Below are 15,239 nucleotides of genomic sequence, written 5' to 3' on the forward strand. Positions count from 1 at the left end.
TGTCACTGTGGTGTCTGACACCTTACTGCCCTTAATGGGTGTGCTGCCTGCACACTTTGGCAGAGAAAAGGGCAGTTCCCTGTTGCCTGATGGGTCTGATGGGATGGAAACACCTTCAAGGCCATGTGCAGACTGGAAGCATGTTTGGTGCCCTGCTCCATGCTGTTCCCTTTGCTCTGTGATAGTTAGGGATTTATAAAAAAGAAGAAATTGTATTTTAGGGTCAGGCTGTGTGAGTAGCTTACTGTGAATTTGGGTCCTGCTTTCTCCTTTGATACAGATTTAGAGCATGAACTGGGGTAAGCAGTAAGATGTCTGTCTCTGATTCTGTCTCTTACAATCCAGTGGGAATAGCAGCACTCCAAGGGTTTACCACTTCTACACAATGACCACGACAGCTATTGTAGAAAGTGTGATCTGATGTAGTAAATGGTCTGTTCTTCTAGGTGTTCCATCTCCCTTTTTCAGTTCGTCTTGTCTTTCTCAAGGATAGCAGTACTAGCCTTCTTTTCCATGCCCTGGGCAAGCTGAGCTCTTCTCTGTAAGGCAGCTGGAGCACTTGCTGTTTATGAAGGCTATTTTGTAAGTATACTAGTTTTTTTATAGGACATAAAACTCATTGTTGTTGGCTCAAACCCTTTCTCCTGAACTATCCACTTACCTTATTAGCAGCTAAATGTGTGCATGACCTGAGCAGCTGTCGTCTTTTTGATGGCCTTTTTAATTTTTTGCAGGAACTTACAATGTAGATTCACTGGTGCCTCACACTGGTTCTATGGAGAGCTTGAAGGAAATAGCTTGGATACTGAAGTGATAAGCACTGCAGAAATGCCAGACGCTATATAAACAACTAAACTCAGCCCCCGGCCCTTCCTGAAAGAGGGATGATTTGCAGAAATACTTCAACAGATGGTCTGAATTTGGCTTTGGAAGGGGTGGAAGAAATGCCAGGTCGCTGCTGAGCTGTGTGTGGGCGCATGGCCGCGTGCACCATGCAGCGTGTTCCCTGCCAGCACGCTCTGGGGAGGCTGAGCAGGCTGCTCCCACAGCCTCCTGTGCTCAGGAGGCATCTGCACACTGCTGACTCAGTCTCTGTGGCTCTGCCTGTGCGGAGCAAGCTCCCATTTTCCCTGTGGTGAGGTTCAGCTGTGCCCGCTAATCAGGCTGCTCTGGTGGAGGTGAGCGGTGGGCAGTTTGCAGACAGAGTCAGCTTGTGGGAGAGGCTGCAGAGCTGCTGTGCAGCTTATGAGATCCTGCTTGGCACACGGCTGAGATTGTAGGAAGGCCGCAGGGTCAGCTGACACTGGCTTGTCCCTAGTGCAGGTGCAGTGTCCTGGACCTGTGTCAGTGCAAAATGAGGCAATGTGAAGCTGGAAACAAATGGCTCAGCTGTGGTAAAGGGCATGTGCTGTTTGGGCACACCTCTACATACATGTGAGGTGGCAAACTCGCTGGCAGCTTGAAAGGGCGTGGGAAAGGGTTTACACGTCATGGTTGGGAACCCTGATGAACTGTGGCAGAGCTGGCTGCTGTGGCCAGCCTCCCCTCTTCCTCTCCCCAACAAGATTACTGCTCCTGCAGAGGAGGGAGAACACATTTCCCCCAGAGTGCTGCATCACAGCTTGAGTGGGCTCTGCTCTGGGGCAGGCAGGTTCCCATGCCAGTTGCCACAGCTGACTCCAGCTGGGTTATGGATTGGAGCCCAGAAGTCCTTGTCCACGACCTCTGGAGCAGAAGAGTGTGTCTAGTTCCTGCGTTGTCAAACTGTTGCTAGTCTTCCAAGGCAGTGCCTGTTCCACTGCTCACTGCCCTGACAATTCCTTGTATCTACTGCTGCCTGCTGTTGCTGCCACGCACTCTTTAAAACGGTAATTAGAGCAGCCTTGTGAGGTGCCCTTCAGGAGTGTTTTTCATTTGGAAACTTTTTGAAAACCGGTCTAATTCTTAAACAGTGCAAGATTAATTGCTTCCCTGAGAATGTGTCAGGTGAATTCTTGTGGATACATCTGTCAGGTAGCAGCATTGCACTGTGCATATGGAATAGCCAGGTGAGACATCTGATGTTCAGAGAATGATTTTCCAAGTTTGATATACTTCACTTTTTTCTCTTTTTCCTTTCTTGTGCTCATCTCCCTGCACTCTGTTTAGGTAAGCAGGACTGGATGTGTTTTCATTTGCCTGTAGCCTCCAAAATACATTGTCTTCCTGCTGGGAATGCCTTGCCTGCCTTACAGCCTGCTGATTCACAGCACTCTGGGTGAGCAGGGAGCTGGTGCATGGATTATGCCACAGACTCCATCAGGCGGTGGTTGCAGTCCCCTTGACAATTCCTCTGCTTGTCATAGAGTGTGTATGAGTTTCCCTGGAGGAGCTGCTAACCTCTTCAGAAACAACATGACCTGTGTGGGGCTGCTGATGTAGGTTTAGCAAGGAACCATTTTGCTGCGATCTGAATAGTTTTGGCATAAGCAAAACAGCTGAGGTGGGAGGCAAGAAAGGCTGTTGGCAATGCAGGAGTGGAGCAGTTGTGTTCACGTACCCCCACAAAAAAGGGACTGGCAGCAGCAGTGTCCTGTGGCTGAGAGGCAAGCAGTATTGACTAACATGACATTTAAGTGGCATTTCTTCTAGTGGACTGGGAGCATTAGTGAAATTCTGCCTTTGACACTGAGAAATAATGAGATAAACTTTGTTCTTCAGAGAGGTCTCTACCTGCTGTATCAAAGCGTTTGGAAGGCTGGGAAATGGCCTTTTGTTATCCTGACAATCCTCCATGTCTGGTCTCTTGTACAAAAAAGAGACACCTGAAATACAGCCTCAGCTCTAGTGGGCAGCTGAGCTTGCAGCATGTACACCAGTGTGGGCATGCCTACATGGTGGCTCCTGCTCGATGCTGCTCAGTCACCTTGCCTTAGCTCTTGACTCCAAAGGGTGACACAGGAAGGATCCATCCTTTCATGTACTGAGGTCCTGTTTCATTAACCTGTGATATTTTAGCATTGGTTCCCATGCTGGTGACTGATGCTCTCGGTGCACTGTGGCTTTGCTATGGGGACAGGATGCAGGGTTTGTGAGATGCTTTGCAGTTTCAGCTAGACTCAGCAGTCCCTCTTTGGGACTCTTGAGTGACAGCTATCAGTTGACATACAGACCCACAGGGCTCTGGGTTACTAGGCCTTTTAAGTAATTTTGTTAAGGGCCCAGAAGCTCTTATCTCCCAGGCTTCCCTGGAGGGATTCTTGTTCTGTTTTATTGTTGTATATTGGTTTACTTTATCAGTGCACTCAGCAGGCTGCTGCAGGCCACTGCCAAGAGGAACAGCCCTGCTTCCACACTTGCCTCTCTCCGCTTATGTCAACACAAGCATTTGTGTGTTCACAGCTACACATGACCTGGGAATAGGCCTGGTCCAAAATTTGAGTTGCTGGGGAAAGGAAGAGCAGTAGTCTGAAGTTATGCTGGACAAGTGGTTGAGTAACCACAGTCTCTATTGGGAAAGTAAATCATGTGGCATTTTCCAGGGACTAAAAATCCCCGGTACTGTTCCCTTCATGAAAATCTTTGTACCTTCTCCGCCAACACACTGTCAAGACTGCGTTAAGCCTGTACCAGTGCCTCTTTGTGCAGAAAAAATTGAGTTGTTACCCTTCCACAGCACTGGCTCTCACCTGGCACCTGGTTGTAGATTCTCTCTTCGATGTGGAGAGACAGCATCATGCCTTTATATCACTTAAAATTCACATACCATAGCAGCCAGAGAAAGGCGGTGTCTTTTTACGTCTGGTAGTGATGGCCCTGCGTACTGCCAGGTGCATGCAGTATAGGAAGAAGTGGGAAGAGAGGGGAAAAAAAAACCAACCAACACCTTTGCTTTGCTCCAGCACAGTCCCCTAGTGCTTACAGGAAAAGCACGTCCTACAGAAATTATTTGGTGAGCATGTATCCTTGGAGGTGCCAAGAAATATGACCAACTTCCTCTCCTCTTCCCTTCCTTCCCCTGCATGCCCGGAAGTGGTGACAGTTCCTAGCAGACACCTCAGTGTGAACGCAGCTGACGCTGAGCCTTCTTCTCCAGGGGTGACAAAAGTTAGGGATCTGCTTACCCTTGGGCTAGAGAGATGGGAGGCTCATCTCTGAGCATATCTCAGCCTTGCTGGGATTGTGTGTCTCTTTCCTGCTGTCCTGTTCCTTCTCCCTGCTGCAGCCTGTTCTGTTTCTGACGGCTCTGTTGCCATTTCAGCATGGGACATTCAACGTTTCAACTGTCCCTTCTGCCTTCCTCCATTGTCACATAGGTTTAAGGACTGTTGCCTAACTTGGTTAAGGTCCCACTGCAGGCTCTGCATGCTGCCTGTGTAGCTGAGCTGTAGTGGCTGACCTTGGGGATGGGGAGGAGATGGGACTGTATGAGGAGCATCGCGTGGCTGGATGATGGGTGACTTGCAGCCCTTGGTGCTGCTCCAGGGCTTGGGGCTGCTGGTGCCATGTGGTGCTGTGGGAAGGGGGCTGCCAGCAGGGTCCCAGGCTCACAGTCCCAGAGCAGCATGGTGTCATCCCAAGGCTTCTGGTGTGCTCTGGGCCATAGAGATGGGAAGAGTCAAGCTGGCTGGCCCTTCGGAGAGAGGTTCCTGTGTCTATCATTGCACCAAGAGCTGGGTGAACGAGCAGGGATTTTGCACATTAACCAGGCAGCAGCTGGGCTGAGCGAGCCGTAGGGTGCCAGCCACGGCGTTCCTGAGCTTCTCCAAAAGCTGTGTCAAAGCAAGTACTTTCCGCTCTCTCACAGCTATTATGAAAGAGCCTGGGTTTGCTTCACCCTTCTCTCCCTTTGCCCTCAGGGCATGCTGGGCTTGTTTGAATTAATGTAATTAGCACATGCCTTATTAGCTCACTAAGGCACAAAGAACTTATGTATATTTGTAGCCAGGTTAAGCAGGCCCTATTAATTTAATAACCGTGTCCTCCTCCGTGGATGGCAACAGTTAATCACTGGTGGTGACTCAGGACCAGCCAGTATGGAGGAAATTTGGGCGAGGTGTGTATGTGTGCGGTTCTCTTTTATTGTGTTGTATTTTTATTAATGAGCAGAGCTGTGAAGGGAATTAGCAGCAAGCACAGTAGATGGAAGGGAACTTTCAGTGCAGGCTTACCAAACAACCAGCCCTGAGTATTTCCTATGCTCTATGCTGTCGGTAGAAAAGGATGTGTAGAATGAATCAGCGAAATATGACACAGACTGGGAGGTGGAAATTTACAGAAATAAACTTTAGCAACCCACGCTTAAACTCTGCTCCAATCAGGTTATATGCTAGGTACTGATAGTAATTTTGCTTCGCTGTCTACCCTATTTCCCCTTGGTGATTTTGAGGCAGAGGAAGTGGCTAGTGTATTCTGATGCTGCTCGTATTTGAGACTGCGAAAGAGCAAGGTTCTTGTAAAAGGACAAAAATAGTTGCAAGTAATTTCATTTGCTGCAGCACTGTGGTCCTAGATTCCTTTTACTGTTCTGGGTCTTGCCAGGCACAGCACTTAGCTAGGTCCCATGGAATGCTGGCAGCATGTTTGCCACCAGGTGTTTGGGATGTTTGTTTTGGTTTTGTTGTTTGGGGTTTTTTTTTGCTTCCTTTTTTCACAGAAGGTGCAGGTTGTGGTTTGTGCTCCACTACTCTGGAATGATGCAGTCTGTGAGTCCAGGGTGGTGACATGTATCTCTGTTCCAGTAGTTCTGCATGTGGGATAGTAAAGTCCTGCACTGATTCTAAAACTAGTGAGTTAAACATTTGGGGGTTAAACATTTTTTCAGCCAAGACCACCATGCATGCACAGGAGACTTCCTGCATTTCTTCTCTTCTTCCCCCTTCATCAGTAATCACATGTTGTGCTCTTTGTGTTGAGCATAAGCTGGGAGGAGGATCAGGAAGAATGGTACTGGAAAGCTGTTGATGTACTTGTGCTGTTTTGGTCAGGTTTTGTACAAATAACAGGGTGAGATGCAGGTGTCCTGCCTGCCCCTACTCCCTCTTTTTATTTTACCTGTTTGCTGTTTCTGCCTACTAAGCTTGGGCTTGCAAGGCTGGAATGTTCTTGGCCATCATGAGCCTGTGTAGGATTCACCATCATTGAGATCATGATGATCATTGAGAAGATGAAGTTGTCACAGTCAAAGGGACAATGAAACTCCATAAAACAGGACCAAACTGTGTATGTACTTGTAATAATGTGCCCTCTTGCTGCATCTGGCAGGGGACCAAGTCCCCAAGCTCCAGCAGAGATGATGATTTCTTCTGGATTGCATCTCTGCTGAGAGCCTGGGCCTCCTGAGAGGCACAGAAGGAAAACAAGTCTGAGATCTGTATGGAGTGACCAGGGTTGCGCACAAGTCTTGCTGCAGCAGATTGAAGCAGGTAAATTTAATTTCTACTTTCTTAGAGCCTATTTTAAGGAGGGCTCAGTGTTTTAATGAAGGCTCTGTGAGTGGTGCATGGGGTGACAAGATGTGATGGGTGAGGGTCTGTAGGGGTGCCCATGTGCAGTTCCTAACAGCTGTATTGCAGTGGGGAGGAAAAAACCAAAGAAAGTCTGGGGGAAGATAAATACCTGCTGGAATACCTCACATACTGCCCAGAGAAGGTGAATTCTCTCCTCTCTTCCTTTTTCCTTTGTTTCAGGAGCAGAAAGGGACATTGCTTGGCTCATGCTGGCTCAAAGCTGTGGAATGCTTGGTACACACCAAGACAGGAGGCTTTTCCCAGGACTTTTTTAGCCAGTGTTGTGGCTTTGTCTGGGACAGAGTTAATATTCCTGGTAGCTGGTACACTGCTGTGTTTTGAATTTGGTATGAAAACAATGTTGATAACACGCTGATATCTTAGTTGCTGCTACATATTGCTCACTCTAAATTGAGGACTTTTCAGTTTCCCATGCTCTGCCAAGGAGGAGGTGCACAAGAAGCTGTGGCACAGGATGACTGCTGTGACTGGAGTGCTGCAATGGACTATGTGCTCTTCAGAAGGGACAGTCAAGGTGGGAGAGGCAGTGACTGTCTGTTAGGGAGTGTTTTGAATGTTGAGAGCTCAAGGGTAGTGATGATAAGCTTGAGTGCCTGTGGGTGAGAATCAGGGGAAAGGCTAACAAAGCAGACACCTTGAGGGGAGTATATTACAGACCACCCAGCCAGGATGAAGAGACAGATGGATTATTCCACAAGCAACTTCTTTGTGATTGCCAGCCCTTGTTCTTGCGGGAGACTTGCTGCATGTCTGCTGGAATCTCAGCACAGCAGAGAGAAGGCAGTCTAGGAGATTCCTGGGCTGTGTGGAAGATAACTTCTGACACAGCTGGTCAGAGATCCTAATAGGGGTCCTGCCCCCCAGACCTGCTGTTTACAAGCAAAGAAAGGCTGGTGGGAGATATGGTGTTTGGAGGCAGTCTGGGGCACAGTGACCATGAAATTACAGTTTTCAACTATTGATGAATAAGGAAGGAAGTTAGCAAAGGTGGTCCAGGAAGGCTGAACATACATTACAAAGAAAATTTTAAAGATACGGGATGTCCCTATGTGCCAAAAGATGAGCCAGCGGGAAAGACCATACTACCCAGCCTAGTAGTGCAGGGAGCTTCTGCAGGAACCAAGGGGGGCAAAAAAATGTTTGCAGCATTTGAAAGAAGAAATTCAAAAGACTCAGGAAGAGTACAAGGACATTGTTAGATCATGTAGGGAGAAAATTAGAAAGGACGAAAGCTCAGCTAGAGCTCAATCTGGCCAGTGCTGTGAAAAGTAATAAAAAGTGTTCTCATAAATACACAGCAAAAAAGAAGGCAAAAAAGAATCCCCACCTTTTATTGGATGCAGAGGAAACAGCGACAAAGGCTGAGGAAAAGACTGAGGTGCTTAATTACTTCTTTGTCTCAGTCTTTACCAGTAAAACTGAGTATCCTCATGGCAACTGGCCCCCTGAGCTGGTAGACAGGGATGGAGAGAGCAGAAAAGATGCTCTGCAATCCAGGAGGGCAGAAAAGATCCCGAGCAGTCCAGGAGGAAGTAGTCAGTGGCAAGGACACTGATGGAGCTGGCAGAGCAGCTCACCAAGCCACCCTCCATGCTAGCCCCAGGGCAGGGCTGCCAGGAGTCGACTGTGGGTACAGCAGTGACCTGAGCTGTCAGCCCTTCCCCTCTGCAGCCTCCTCTTTGGCCCCAGTGAACCAGCACCATCCCAGGACTACACACTTTAAGGCATCCAGCAGGAACAGTTCTGTGGTTGGTTGAGTGTTGCTCTGGTGAGGTACTGATGCAATTTGGCCTGAAAAGATGCTTATTCCTCCCAGCAGGGTCACTGGCACCCTTTCTTTCAGTGAAGAAAGCTGAGAGCCAAGAGCTCTGGTTTCATTGCTGGTGGGGAATGAATGGTCCCTTTCAGGCCCCAGGACCTCAGCTCTACCTCATTCCTACTGAGATAGAATCCATTCCCTTCTGCTTCTTGGTCGGTTGTTTTTAGTTACCACTTTGTACATGGTGATTATTTTAAACTGGGAGGGGGGAGAACTTTTTTCTACTCAGCCTCTTGGAAAAGCACTCAAAAGAAGGATTTGCACCATGTAGTTTCTCCATGGTATGTCCTTCCAGTTCAAAGGGTTGGTCTGTCTGTCACTGTCAGCTGGCTCTGCCTTTTCATTGACCACCACAGATTATGGAAAAGGAGTGCTATATGTAAGTTCTTAATTGTTCTCCTTACTCTCTCTGCCATTTGCCAGACTCCCAAAAGCTCAGCAAAGTTGTCTTCTCTCTCCAGCTAATCCTGCATGTCTCTGAAGCTGTAATTTCATAAAACCCGGTACAGAGAACAGATCCAGAGGAAGATAGATTTAAGAATATTTGGAATTGCATCAGTTCAACATGTGACTGCATGATTTCTCAGGTGGCACTTGGAAAGGAGCATTACTGGCAATAAGCACCCATTTATGTTTGTCCAGTAACATCCGAGGTGCACCTGCTTGTACACCAGCATGGTCATATGCAGGCCATTTACTGCCAGTTAGCTTGTGCTTTTACTGTTGGCTCTGCAGCTGCAGAATAACCTAGCCCATTATAATCTTAACGTAAATAACCATTTTATGTAGAAGTTGTTCCATATATATATACGTATGTATAGTTCATTGTATTTGTGTATGGATTACCTGTTCTGTAGGTACTTCTTACAGATCCTTTTGAATTGGTGGAGTTGCAGGTTTCCACAGACCAAAGACTGGAATCCACCACTACTTCCAAACAAGTGCTGGACCTGAATTTTTGCTATGGCCGTGCCCTGGCCTTGTATGACGACATCACTGAAGATTTTATGATGAGATGCATGGAAAAGATTTTCAGCCTTCTGGCACCTACTCCAAGGCATTTTGCTTTGAGCATGAGTAGTTGTCCTAAATTTAGAGACTTGTTACTTGTGTTGTTCAGAGGAGTGACAGGGCAGCAGGGCAGCATGCTTGATGTGGCATTTGTGCAGAGCAGAAGAGCCAGGTCTTTTGAGACTTGACCCAATTGCCTTTTTGAGAACTTTGAGAGGAGGCAAGTTGAGATGGGAAGAGCGCCAGCCGTTCCCATGGGTTTCCTTTGCTCCCCTCAGTCTTGCCAGGGGTGCTGTGAGTACTTTCAGACCTGTCTCTCTCCTGTGAAGGAAGATGCTGCCTTGAGAGTATTTTAATGTGCTGTCCTTCAGTGGAACAGGACTCTGTGTGTTCTCGATAAGATGCCTGCAAGCTCATTTGTCCTGCTGAAACCGTCCCTCTGATTCCTTCAGCTTAGCATCTCCAATGTCCTTGATACACGACTTCCCATGTGAGCCCTGGGTGAGTCACTTCTCCTAAGGGCTGTCCTTACTCATCCCATCTTGCAGCTCAGTTGCAAAACCTCCAGAACAGGGACTTTCCTTGACTGAAGGTCAGAGCAGCCCCCAAAATGATGGGTCCCAGGTAGGCTTTGGGGCCTTTTGGTGTGCTGCAGTACTGAAGCACAGCTTCAAGATGAGCTTTAGCTTTCTGTCTCTTGATCCAGGACAGTTACCCAAGACATGCAAAGTAAAAGGGTGTATCTGGTGTTTGTTCCAGACCAGCACAGGCCTGTTCCCCAAGTCTTCCTGCCTTGGCAGATGACTTGGCATCTCAGTGTTAAAGGGATTGTGCTGATGCAAGAAGAGGCCTCCTTGGGACTCCTTTTGTGTAAGCAATGGGGCAAATGGCTTCTGCTCTAATCTAAGTAAATAGCTGTTTTTTTTGCCTGGAGAAGCTCTCCAAGTCAGGAAGGCTCTTGCTGCTCACAGTGCCTTTTAGAAGCCTTGCTCCAAGCCTTTGCTCTCATGAAGGTGACAGCAGGTGCTTGTTGTCTTCTTGTTTTTACTTACTGCAAAAGATTTCTCAGCAAAGCAGGCAGGGTTGCATGATGCTGTACTGCGAGTGAGGGACCGGCCTATGTTTCCAACAGGATGAAGAGCCCAAAGGGTAGGAGTAGGAAAAGTGGGTGTGTTCCTCCTACTCTTACTGCCTGGAGGCAGGAAGTTCCCCACCTGCTTCCCTGCTGTTTTGTCCCTTTGCTTTCCAGTGATAACTGCTGCTCCACTCACTTTGATCTTTGCTTTGGAGTCAGCAGCTATGCTGGCTTTTCCCAGTGTGGCTGAGACCAGACAGGCAGAGGAGCAGTTGCCAGGAGCAGTCAAGGCTCTGCCTGATGGCTTTGGTAACTTCTTTGCTTTGCAAGGAGGTGACCCTGGTGACTGAGGGCAGCAGGCAAATCTTGACTACCATTGTGTGACTCTCCTGTGGTCTCAAGTAAATCCTGGTGGAGAGGATAGTTAAAACAGTGTGTATGCAATATCAGAATATAGGATATTGCTGTAGTCCCAGGGGTTTGCGGGATTGTCCCCTGTGACACTTCCAACATGGTCCTGTTGTAAATCCTCTTCTGTTGCAATATTATGGGTGACTGCACTGGGTTGGATGTGGTATGTCTGCTAAGATGTTTGACTGATTTTGTTCGAGGCTTTTTTTTTTTCCTAGGCTGGAATGTTGTCATAGACACAGGGTGTTCCTCGGGCTGCCTCAGGCTGTGGTTCAAAATCCTTCTGTAGGTGAAGAGCAAGTCAGTGATGGAGCTGGAATGCAAGCTCAGGAGTCCTCATTGCAAATTGAGAGTTTCATTCCTCTTTTTCCCCTCTGTTGATCATTGCCACCAGCTGCAGTTGCAAAGCCAAACACCTCTACAACATGCCCTCAGCCAGGGAACTCGCCTGATCCTTTGTGGCACGCTGGAGATGTTTCAAGGCATTCTGTCATCATGTGGTCTCTTGGCATGAAGTTAAGGCTCCCCAGTGCACAGGGAGAGTGGAGGCTGGGTATGGGGGCAAAGTTTGCCTGCAGTTTTGCAAGGGTGCCAGCCTGACTGTTCTCACGGTGATAGGAGGGCATGGAGGGGGGGCACCCATCCTGAACAGCCTGAGGGAAGCTGCATGAGACAGGGGTCAATTGTGGAGGATGGGAAGGGACTGCTGGAGCTGAGAGTCCTTGCAGGGGCTGTTAGGGAGTGGTGCCCTGTGTGCTGAGGCTTTGCATCCTGTGCCTTGCCAGCTGAGTGGGTGCTGTGGCATTGAGACTGTACCCAGAGGCTGTGAGCAGCCAATGGTGCAGGCGGCTGGCATGGCACCTCCCCGCTGGTACTTTGCCCTTTTATCACCTGAGGCAAGGGGGAAGACTGCCTTTGGCTTGGTGCTTTCACAGCCCAGTGTGGTATGGGTGCAGCTGGCTGCTGACTACGAGGCAGGTGAGTTTGTGTGTGTAACCCTGGGGCTTCTGTCTGGTGGCAGAATGGTGTGTAGGGGCTGTGCTGTCCCTTGTGCAGCTGGAGAAGTGACACTTCGTGACTGTGGGGAGCATTCACCAGCATGTTGGAGAGCTGCTTCATTTGCTTGAGGACTAATGCCTTGCCAGGTCCTGCAGGAAATTCATGGCAGTCCCTGCTTTCAAGGGCCTAAAGGCAAGCAGGCAGCAGATTAAACTGCCACCTATTTTCTCCATCCTCTCTGTCCCAAAATCTCTTGAACAGGCAAGAGCCAAGTTGACAGCTTCTCCCCAGGTGACATTACCTGATGCCATCTCCCTTGTGCACTGTGTGCGTGCATCTAGAAAGCAGCTTCTCTCAGGAAATACTTGAAGTTTATTTTGCATTCCTTAAACCTTATTGTGATGATAGCTTTGCTCCAGTCTTTAACAAAATTTGGCAGTGTCCACACTTTCAGATGCATATGTGCTGTGAAGGAAAGTGTGCTGATCCCAGAGGGTTTCTCGTCTCTCAGCAGGTACTCGTCATTGATTGCTTCCCCCTGCCATCCCTGACTGTGAATGGTTGTGTGACTGTGTCCTCTTGACACAGTGGATGCTGGCACAGCTTTGCTTCCTCTGCTCACCTTCTGAGCCCTGCTTCTTGACATCAGCTTCTCTCACTAGGGCTTTGAGTTTGTCTGCTCTCAAGACAAATAGAAATTTGTGGAAGGGAGTCGTGACTTCCTCTTCTGCTGTTTATTCTTAAGTCAAGGTTGTCGTTTGGAAGTTGGCTTTTAGCAACAGCTCCAGCCCATGCTGGAGCTCCAGTTCTGTCTCATTCCTGTCTGACTGCCCAGCACAAATATTTGTGCTGCCATGAAATGAGGGATGGGAACACGTTTGGTTATAGGGACAGATTGCTTTCTTCGGCCGCAGCACCAGCTGACATTTGCTAAAGGTTTTCTTTACACATAGGCAGCCTGTGTGTGCTCAGATAAATCAGCATGTGCAGCAGTCTGAGCCTGAGAGGATGTGCTCAGCTGCCCCTGGAGCTGCTGGGGAGGGGATCTGGAAATGGGAGTGCTGGCAGAAGGCAGAAGTGGAGTGCTGGCAGAGGGCAGAAGTGAAGAGCTGGCATCTGGGAGGGGTGGGGGTCATGCCTGCAGGAGTGGGGGAGCTGGTGGACTGGGAGCCCACAGCTGGCTTGGAGTATGCCAGCTATGGCCCTGGCAGCCTGGCAGGGGAAGAGTGGAGGAAGGAGGGTGCTGTACTCAGCTCAGACTGGGGGTAGAGCAGTGGCATCTGGGGATAGAGGTGGCAACCCACATCTATAGGGCAGTGTGGTGGCACTAAATGCAATGAGCAAGGTCAGAGAGGTGTAAGTTTAACCTGTTTCTTCTCCCGTGATGGCTTGTGGAGACGTTGGGTGCCTGTGTCTCCAATCCAAGCTTGCTGGTGTGATGTATTAATGAGATATTAATTAATCTGTGTGCTCCCCTCCATGCCTCACAGTGGGTTGTTATTCTCTAGTAAACATTTCCTTCAGGTTATAAGGCAAAAACTGAAGGTTGAAAGTTCAGCCCCATGGGATCAGGAGAGCAGATACAAAGGTTGGCCTTCCTGGAGAAAGCCTCGCTGTCTGATTTGTGTGGGAGATGTGTGGCAAGGCTGGGGAAAAAAATAGCACTACTTCACTGGTGGCTTAGGCTGTGAGGACCAGATTCCTCTCGAGCTGTCCAGGATTGCATTGTGGTGTGTGGCTGTTCTGTCGCTATCTGGAGCTGACTTTTGAGAGGTGAGAAATGGGAAAGGCAGGATTGAGGAGGCTCCTGGGCTTTTTATGTGTCAGCATGAGCTTCGGGCCATTCGCACTGCAGTGGTATGCGTGTGGCTCTGAAACTAATTTGCCTGATCATTTTAATAAATGTAAAAGGGATGTCCTGGTGTGCAAGTAATGGGGCATTAATCCATGCCTAGCTGTGTTAACAGCACTCTAGGAAGGAAATACTCTCATGCTGTTCTCACTCTCTTAATTACGGGATGTTCAATTTAGGATCCCCTTCCATGAAGGCTGCTCAGCCTCTTTGGCTTTCAGGTGATTCTCTGTTTCACCTACTACCAGTTTCCTCCCAGTTCCTCAGCTTCTTTTACCATGCAGGTTCCCAGTTCCAGCAGTGCCTTTGTCCTGAAGTTTAACCACTCAAAGACTTTCTGAGGCATCAGCACCTTTTTGCTGCTGTTGGCTTGTCTGCTACCCCAGTACAGGCCCTGATGGGAGATTTCCTAGGAAGATGCAAACCCTGCTCCCTGACACTTCTCCCACAGGAAGCCTTGGAGCTACACCCTGCTTGGCTGCAGATGCTTGCTTGCTTTTATGTGTGATTTTTGGCTCCTGAGAGCACTGTGTTCCTGGGAAGATATACTTAGGTCTTTATTTAATCTCTTTATTTTCTAGGTTAAATGTATAATGTTGTTCTGGATTTGTTTTTAAAGTGTTCTACAAAATTCCCAGCCCATTTTTCCCCCCTCTTAGACTGCAGAATGGTAGCAGTTATTTTCCTGCCCTGGGAGCAACTGAGGTCTGACTCAGCTCAGAAACTCTCTGGCCAGACCACTGGAGGCTTCATCATTCACCCTCTTTCAAGGGACTCAGGGAGTTCTGTAGATTACAACAAAGTGGTCAGAGCTTGGGGTGACTTAGGGTTTGTTTTGCAAATGATCATTTGTTGGAGCTCTGTTTAAACAAACAGAGCTCAAATAAACTTTCCACTTCATTGCATTAAAATCCCTTAATTCATTAAAATCCCCTGGCCACAGACATTCAGGCCTCTACTGTGCCAGGTGCTGTTTAAACAGTTATCAAGTGCTGGTGTCTGCTGTAAAATGATCACATTGTTCGCTTCCCGTCACCCATCCACAAGTTGAGTGGCTTTTGTTAGGGGAGATGATACTAGTCCTGGTATTTGCTGGCTGTAAAGCCAGCACCAAGGAAACCTGTAACTTTGCCCAGTTTAAAACCCAGGAAGGTTGTTTTTACCCTGTCTTGCTGTGCAGCTGCAGCAGGAGTATCTGTTCCCTGGTGGAAAGCAGCAGCAGTTTTCCAGCTGGATCAGACAGCTGCAGGAGGACTCTGTAGTTACTGGGCAGGTGGTGAGCTGAAGCCAAAAGTCAAAAGGAAAAAAGGCCAGGGAGAACTAAACTCAGCTGTCCCAAGTCCATTTTGGTGCAGAGGGACCCCATTGCCCTACTTGTGTCAGCAGGTAAGAAACAGCCCTGTATTTGTGCATCTGTCTCAGTCTCTCGCTCTTTTGACTGCCTGACTGTGGTGAATATTGGCAGCCTTGCTGTCTTTTCTTGCTTTTGCCCTTCTTGGTGGATGCCTGTCCTCCTGAATGCTCCTCTGCATGGAAGGGTACAGCAGAGGCAACAAGGGGGGC

The 15,239-nt window shown here is 48.5% G+C and overlaps 1 protein-coding gene across 11 annotated transcripts in view; it reads left to right on the forward strand.

Moving 5' to 3' along the window:
* SLC25A22 (solute carrier family 25 member 22) overlaps window positions 1-15,239 on the forward strand; it is a 51,778-nt gene that overhangs the window by 6,224 nt on the left and 30,315 nt on the right. Inside the window, exon 1 of one of the 11 annotated variants that reach the window (XM_086895751.1) lies at window positions 4,859-5,035. The exons of 7 other annotated variants lie outside the window; for them this stretch is intronic. The gene's annotated coding sequence lies outside the window, so the exon portion shown is untranslated. Of the gene's footprint in view, window positions 1-4,858; window positions 5,036-11,644; window positions 11,804-13,415; window positions 13,598-14,811; window positions 15,063-15,239 lie in introns of those variants that run through there. 3 more of the 11 variants (XM_023928893.2, XM_086895749.1, XM_086895748.1) reach the window with 3 other exon arrangements.

The sequence above is a fragment of the Cyanistes caeruleus genome, chromosome 6 (assembly GCF_971803275.1).
Source record: "Cyanistes caeruleus chromosome 6, bCyaCae1.hap1.1, whole genome shotgun sequence".
NCBI lineage: Eukaryota > Metazoa > Chordata > Aves > Passeriformes > Paridae > Cyanistes > Cyanistes caeruleus.